The sequence below is a fragment of the Quercus suber genome, unplaced genomic scaffold (genome assembly GCF_002906115.3).
Source record: "Quercus suber isolate HL8 unplaced genomic scaffold, Cork oak 2.0 scaffold_355, whole genome shotgun sequence".
Classification (NCBI taxonomy): domain Eukaryota; kingdom Viridiplantae; phylum Streptophyta; class Magnoliopsida; order Fagales; family Fagaceae; genus Quercus; species Quercus suber.
Genome location: NW_027069807.1, coordinates 696,385 through 704,944, shown reverse-complemented (window position 1 = coordinate 704,944; position 8,560 = coordinate 696,385).

Here is an 8,560-nt window from a genome sequence, read left to right as displayed (position 1 = left end):
TATGGTAAAACTACGCACACCATTATATCTAATACTTAAAGAAAAATTGAAGTGGTAGACAGAGTCAAGGTATTGCATGGTCCTCGGACCCAAGCCTATGGTAAAACTACGCACACCATTATATCTAATACTTAAAGAAAAATTGAAGTGGTAGACAGAACCAAGGTATTGCATGGTCCTCGGACCCAAGCCTATGGTAAAACTACGCACACCATTATATCAAATACTTATAAGAAAATAGAAGTACTGGGCATAACCAGAGTGTTGCATGGTCCTCGGACTCAAACTCATAGAGAAAATAACTATCTATAGTAAAGCCAAAGCGTTACTTAGAATCAAGCTATTCTACGATCTTTAGATTTATATTCGAAGGATAACAGATGGTTTCACGAGGCGAACTCCAAAATAAAATACGAATATTAGACAGAATACCATAGTAAAATAGACAGAAGAAAAGAAAATATCATTAGTTGGAGGCGAAGTATTAAGTATTCAATTCAAAAAGAAAGTATATAATTCCCTTACAACGCCACTAAGGCAAGAAACAAAATGGGATAAAAGAGAAGATAAACAAATTCATCCTATGCCGTATACTACTCTCCTCAGTTCGATGGGCAAATTAAGTCAATAGGTAAATCAAAAGATCTGGGCCCAGACTTAGGGGCTTGATTTCAAAGGGTCCGCCGGAGGACTTGCCATGTCTTACGGTATTCCTTGACCCTCGGTTACAACTTCCCCCAACACTCTTTGGGGCTCAACCTCCTCGGATGGTTGATCAGTTAACGGCACATCCTCGGCAGCCCTATCCTGACTTTCAACCGATGGTAATGAGGATCCCTCCCCAGGAGCAGCAGGTGCAACCTCACGAATGGCAATAAGGTAATATACCCTGTCCTCCCTTCTAAGATCAGATGAAATGTCAACCCTTGCTTGGTTGAGAGCTTCATGCCAGGTTTGAGAACAATAATGCCTGCATATTGCAGGAACTTGAGCCCGAAGGATGGCTTCAGTCTTAGCCACCCCTTCTGCGAAAGCATCCTCCTCTGCCTTTTCCACAGAGCGCTCAGCGTCTGTTTTCGCAAATACCGCCTCGTCTTTGGCTCTCACAGCCTCGTCCCTAGCATACTCAGCAACACCTTTTTCATGGATTGCCTTGGTCAAATTTGCCTTCATATAGGTAATGTCCTCCTTGGCCTTTTGTAATTGACCCTCAACATCTCGCAAGCGGTTAGTTTGATCCTCAGCTTGCTTCCTGACCACGGCTAGGTCAGAGACAGCAGTATCCCTGGCCTTCGCCATTTCCGCAAGATTCTCGGTCGCCTTTTTCAGGTCGGCCTCAGATCTCTTAAGAGTATTGGTAGCCTCCAAGAATTTGTCGCGCTCTTGCGCTAAGGCGTGGCTATGGTCATCAACCTCATCGCCCAACCTGAAAAGGGCCTGGATAGCCTGCCAGTAAAAACAAGCAACTCTGTAAAGAGAAAGAAAAATACTAAGCAACAAAATTTTTAGTAAAATGAACAGGTGCCGAGGGACCTACCATGCCTAAATATTTCTTAAGGTCGAAGACAACCTCTACCCCACTCATTTTCTCTAACTCAGCCATATCAGTGGGAAGAAGAAGAGATTTCTCTAGGGCCTCGGCCACAAGAGCCCCCTCGTCTCCTTGAGACTTTCGTATCGACGCGTTATCCATTAGGGGCTGATCATGGAGCATGGCAGCAGGCAGCCATGCTTGGGCCTGGGGCTGCTGGGTGGTCTTCTTGCTCTTCCTTTGATCACCGAGCTTCAATTGCTTTGGAGGCCTGCGAGTCCTACCCTCCTCGGGTGAAGAATGAGATTTGCTCCCATCCATTGGCTCCTTACCCTTAGAAAGTCTTTTCCTTTTCGGGTCAGGAGACTCAGTAGGAGGGGCTGTTACTGTAGGAACGGAGGACGACCTGGTTTGCATGGTTGGAATCTGAGGCTGAGGTGCTGGGGGCTGTGGGGCCATGGGCCTGATGGCCTCGGCCCATCATGTAGCAAGCCCAAGGCCCAGGCCGAGGAGCACAGGCTATTCAGGGCTAAGGTGAGGGAAAGCCTTTCCTTCCCAATCCACACCGAGGACCACCTTGTCCTCGGCCTGACGAAGGTAATTTTGAGGAGAGACTAACCCAAAGTAAGCTGTCACTCTCACATTTAATGCATTCAACTAACCCCCCTGACCGCATTAATGGGGAGGTAACCCCTTGGCAGGATAACTTTGATCAGAGTGAACCACTTGAGTACCGATAAGGCCTCTGATGGGACGGACGGCCAGAGAAAAAGGCAAATAGATGATCAACAGATGGAAGGAGGGGATAGGAAGATAAAAACTATAAAAGAAAAGCTAGTAATGTAAAGAAGGGGGGGAGAAAAAGGGAGAACAAGAAGGCCTCCTCGGCACAGGCGAGGAGCGTCCCCATTTGTAAAGAAACCCTTAACCCTTTTATAGTAAAAAGTTCATGCTTGATGATCGATGGCCAGCACCTAAACCTTTCACCCACTCTCTATAAATGTATTGTTTGGGCTTATTTAGGCTGAAAACCCATCACTCAGGGTCAATCTAAACTGGGTCCTTACAATTGGCGCCGTCTGTGGGAAGGATTAGGGTGCTGGCCGGCGCACCAGGTAAGTGTGCTAAGTTCTGAGTGTTCGTTTTACATTAGGTTGAAAAAGATAAGTATTCTAAGTTCTGAGTATTCGTTTTGCAGTAAGTTAAAAAAAAAAAAAAAACAAACAAAACAAACAAAGAAAGATCTTGATATTATTATTTCATGCATAGAAAAATTACATATTACAATCAGAGGCTCAGGTAGGCTGTTCTACAAGCAAATTTACAAGCTAATAGCTACCTGCTATTCCTACAATCAGAGGCCCAGGTGGAGCCGTCCTAAGGAGAAGCTAGCCGGAAGAAAGTGTCAACCCGTGCTTTTATTTGGCACCAAGAGAATGGGAGAGCTTGACACGCGGCAGAGGAGGTGAAGGGCAATCATGCTTTCAGGCCCCCAACCACTCCTCCTCGGCTAGGCGGAGCTGAAACAAAGAGAGAAGCAGAGGCAGGGGCTCCGGGATACCCTCCCCCATGATGTTCCTTCGATTTTCTCCGTTCCTCTCAAGTGTTGGCCCGTTGAAGACGGCAACACTCGAGCACCGCCCATGAGGTGAATTCGCACGTCTTCCTTGTCGGGGGGTGTGCTCCGAGGAAGGACGTTAGGTTCTCTAGCAACATCCCTCTGGGATACTCGAAGGGCACCATCAGGGTTACGCCTAGACTCTGCCCGCACCGAAAGCTCAGTGGGGGCTGCTGCGCCATACCGGTTTTTGTCGGTCCCGGAAGCAATTCCGGCGAGGTTGTTGAAAGGGTATGGGAGGTTGGAAAGAAGGTGTTTTGTTCTGTTTGTGTGAAGGTTCATGGGTTGCGGAGGAACCACCTCCTTGCTTTATATAGGGGACGGGGGTTTGGTGAGAATTAATTCATGCAGAGTTCGAAAAGAATATTACCAGCTGGGTCAGTAATGAAGTCGCAATTTTCAAGGAGGCCACGGACGGTTTGGACTCGTGTCAATTTACGAGGACATTAATGAAGGCGCATTTTCGCGCACCGGAGCGTCAAGCGCGCGGAATACGAACAGACAAAGGCGTTTCATAAATGAAAAAGATGGGGCCACGAGTTGGAGGCGAGATCAATGCCACGTGTAAGATCATAATTTGACGCAAAGAATAATCATCTCCAGTAACGCGATCTGAGGACAACCTCTATTTATAGAAACATTGAAGTGGTTTTGGGCAGAATTGGAAAGATTCTCTTGACAATTTGGGCTTTGGCTCAAGTGGCCCTTTTAATTTTTTGATTGTAGCTTTTGCATTGTACTCATATTCTTGCTAATAAGTGCACTCCTCACTTCTCAATTCTAATCTCACAGGGCCGCAATAAATAATATTTATTTAACTTTAAATGTTATAAATGTTTATTTAAAATATGTTATTTTTGCCTTTTAAAATATAAAGTCACTAATTAAGTTTTTGTATTTAATTTTAAGAACTCATTTTTAATTGATTATATGACTAATCAACCATAAGTAAAAGTTTATCAATTACACACACACACACACACACACACACACACACACACCAACAACTACAACAAGTATGTTAGGACATATGTGAATCATGTTAAGAATATATGTCAATGTAGAATTGACTAATCTTTTGAAAAAATGCACTTTACTTGTAATTGGATAGATCTAGGATGTCTTCAATACTTTAAGGAATAAGGTTTCAAGTCTAAATGTTAAAGCCATACAAATCTGTCCAAGAATCAAGTGAAAAAGTATTAGATTTTAAAGCTCAACAGTTAGCTCGACAGATAGCATCTATCGAGGTTTAAAAGACAGTTTTTTCCCGATGCTCGACAGCTACTCGATAGATACCTTATCTATCGAGATTTAAGAAAATCAGATTTTCAGTTCTGATTTCACTCCAATCTGTGTATGCATGTTTAGGCTTTCTTTTCTCACAACCCTAAACATATATAAGAATTATTTTGAGGGTCGTCTTAGATGATGCAAGTGAGTGTAACTTGATGCAAAGGTTTTTCACTAGCATATTGTGATCAGAGACAATTTGCCCTGGTTCATCTTTTTCTTTAAGAAGTTACTGTGTTTGTATGCCGTGGGGTTTTGTAACCAAGGAGTTTCGTGATCTTCATCATGTTGATGAACTGAAGAATTTTGCAACAAGCATCTTTCTCAAGTTGGTGGTTAGTCATGTACTTAGATTCGTGCATCAATTGGTTAGTCACGTACTGGGAGCCGTGCATTAAAATGAGAGATTGTCACTACAGAACAAGTCTAATTGGGTATTGGGGTAAGAGTTCAACTGTAGGTTACTATAAGGTACTGAGATTCCTTTACTTGTAACCACTTTTTGTGATAATAGTAGATTCTCAGGAGTAGTGACTTTAAAATCATCTGGTGAGGTTTTTGCTTTGAAAGTTTTCCCCATTCGTAAACAAATCACTCTGTCAACTTTATTTTTCGCTGCATAGTAACTTAGTTGGTGATTTATTTGTGCTACCATGTGTATTGCATGCTAATTGAATTAATTAATTAACTTGGGTAATTAATTGATTAATTCATCACAAGGGGTCAATACATTCTTGGTCTATCAAAGTATTGTCAAAAAAATTATGTAAGCGATACATGCATTTGGAAAAGAATCTATTATTTATATATAATCAATAATTGTTATGTTGCATTTTGAACATTATTATGATTATTTTTATTGTAATTTTTCTGTTGTATTATTTCATTATATTATAAAATTTTAAATGAATTTATTGTTAATTTATGAAATTTAAATTATTTTTTGTTATATATATATTTTATATTTCTAGTAACAAATTTATCAATAAATCCTAATAGAGATTTGTAGGGACGTGGCACTAAAATCTCAAGTAAACATTGGGCCTTTGATCAAGACAGGCCTAGAATGTATCATTTCGAGAAATGGAGCCCAACTACAAAAGCACATACCTTGGAACAAGAGTAAAAGATGAAACAAGAGATCATCAAAAGTACCCTTAAGATCCTGAACTCTGGAAATTGACCAAACGGGGCCCACCATCCTCAATCTAAGCATGAATGGACCACTTGAACCATTCGAGGTAAATGCCCATAGATGAAATACCAAAGGCACCCCACCGAGGTACGCACAATATTCGAGGACGTTTGAACTACCAAAGACATCCCATAAAGATACACATAGCGTCTGAGAAAGCCCTCCAAATTTTCCTGATAAATCCACCGTGGTATTCATAGTGTCCAAGGAAGCATTCCGAATTTTCTTGATAAATCTACAACGATCCACTTGACACAATAGCTTTTAATGCAATAGATAATTTATTAGAATAAAACAAAAAGCCCTAAAAGTCTTTGTTCATCATGACCTCAAGAAAAGAAGAGCCTGATGGGATAGAAGGCTACATAACAAAACTAGGATAGCACCTACTATGGCACATGTTGGAGAAGAAAATAAGGAGAATCAAGCACCAGATAAGGATGAAGAAGGAGAGAGAAGAGTATAAAAAGCAAGAGAATACAAACGAAAGGGGAAGAAATATGCAGAGTGAGAATTGTAATAGTAAAAATCACATGAATAAGAGCCTTTTTACATACTCTTATAAGAGTGAGATAGTCTTTGGATTCTTGTTCAAATTTCCCATTGCAAATTGATTTAAGCCCATAATCTAAATTAATTGTGTTCTTATGCAAGCAATCAGGCAAGGGTTAATTTCTTGCTTCCACAAGTTTCAATTACTTTTTATGTATTTTTTATTTATTTTTTCATATCCAGATTAATATTTTCAAGTAGACATTCAAAATTAAAAATATTTACAAATAAAAGTGCCACCATCTTAAAATATAAAATCATAATATGAAAATATTGAAATAAATTTAAAAGGATAAAAAAAATATAATCTAATTGATCAAATGTGCTATTGCAACTTCACTTAATACAAGAATCACTCAACAATCTTAGGGTCTGTTTGGAATCCATTTATTTTGTTGAAATTGAAATTTTTTTTACTGAAAGTACTGTAGATAAAGGTAAAAGTTAGTCGAAATAGTACAGTGAGACCTATGAATAGTATCAAAAAGTGCAGTGAGACCCATGAATAGTAGCAAAAATAAGCTGAATTGTAAAATAAGTTGACAAAAATAATTTTTGCCAAACATACACTTAATGTGCCTAAATAAAGATGAATTCATATAACTTGATGAATTAATACTAAGTAAAGCAAGATTTATTTAATATAGAGAACCAAATATATAACATGTAACAAAAAGAGATGAATTTTGGTTTTTGTTTTGTTTTTTATATATATTTAATTATTTACCTTGAGTAAAGCAATGCATTGCGAGGGAAATTAAAGTTTAATTTACAATTTTAAAGAAGCTATTAGATATAGATTGTTTGGTATGTGCTGTGTGAGTGATTGATTTTGACAATCTGCCATGTGTGAGATTTCTTACAAAATTTTAAATTCTAGTTGTGAGAAATTGATCGTGATTATTTGGAATACTCACATTATTTTTTTTAATCAACTTAGGTTTCAATTGGATTTCAATTAGCATGCAATTTTGAGGTTCTTTTGAGAGATAAGTAAAAACGTAGAATAATATGTTTTTATTCAAATGAAATGAATTATTGGCTCACAATTTTGGGGCTTTATTAAGATGGAGTTCCTAAGCAATGGCCTAGAGTCGGCCTTGAATAAACTATAAAGTTCTACGGGGTTTTCAAGCTATCAGTGCAATGGCTATTCATTTCACGATTGCATAATGCATATTCAATACAATTACAATTAAGTTTCAGTACCAAATTTTTTGGGTTTTTCACTGTTGCGTAAAGCTCACAAAGTTATTTGCCAAATAGTGGGCTACAATTAGTTCAACTAGCAAAATCTTTGATGGTTGTATAAGAGATATGGAGTTCAATCTCCGTTTACACTAAAACTGATTAGTGTCTTGATCTGATGATAAAGAGCTATCATCAAGAGCGAATACCATAATATGAAACTCTCTCTAAAAAAAAAAAAGTTTATTTGCCAAATGATTTTTACTTTTTTGCAAGAAAAAAGAATTTCATGTGCTTCTATAATGAAAAATGAACCAACAATAAACCATATTACAATTATCCAATGATTTAACAAAAAAGCAGGGCGGGCCCTTCCATTAGGTCAATTAGGCAACTGCCTAAGCCCCAAGTGGAAGGGGGACACCAAAATTTTGGAAAACAAAGGATAGTAGGGAAAAAAAAATAGTTTCAAATGATTCTAAAAAAATTTGGCGTATCCTTTTGACCAAAAAACAAAAATTCTGGTATATCTGGTTAAATATTGGTACCACAAAAAACTCTTTGGTCTAAACGAAATCAATTGTCTCAAAAATAACGTCATTACCTTCTAGACAAACTAAAATTCAACAAGATAAACTACAAATCCGGTCTAAGAAATTAACCATAAAGCAATCACAAATCAAAACAAATAAAAAATCTCAAATCCCTAAATTATTACCGTTTCCCTATCTCATTCTTGCTCTGCCTCTTTCTCTTCGCTCTTGATCTTTGTCTCTCTCATTCTTTCTCTCCACTGGTCCTAAATCCCTCTGTAATTTTGAAAACAAACGCAGGCTTCCTCCGATTCGAATCATCCGATCACATTTGATTTGAAAACTCTGAACTGAGGAGTGAGGATTGAGGTATAGTTTTATTCTTTGTTAGGGTTTGTTTGAGATCCACTTATTTTGCTGAAACTGAATTTTTTTTACTGAAAGTATTACATTATTCCAGTATAAAATTACTATTCCTAATGTAATCTATTTCATGTACCAAATACCCTAATAGTGCATTTAATCAAATTAAAAAGTCAGCATATTTTACTATTCAACTTATTTTGTTACTATTCATAGACCCCATTGCACTTTTTGGTACTATCATGGGCTCACTGTACTATTTCAGCTACTTATTACCTTTATTATAG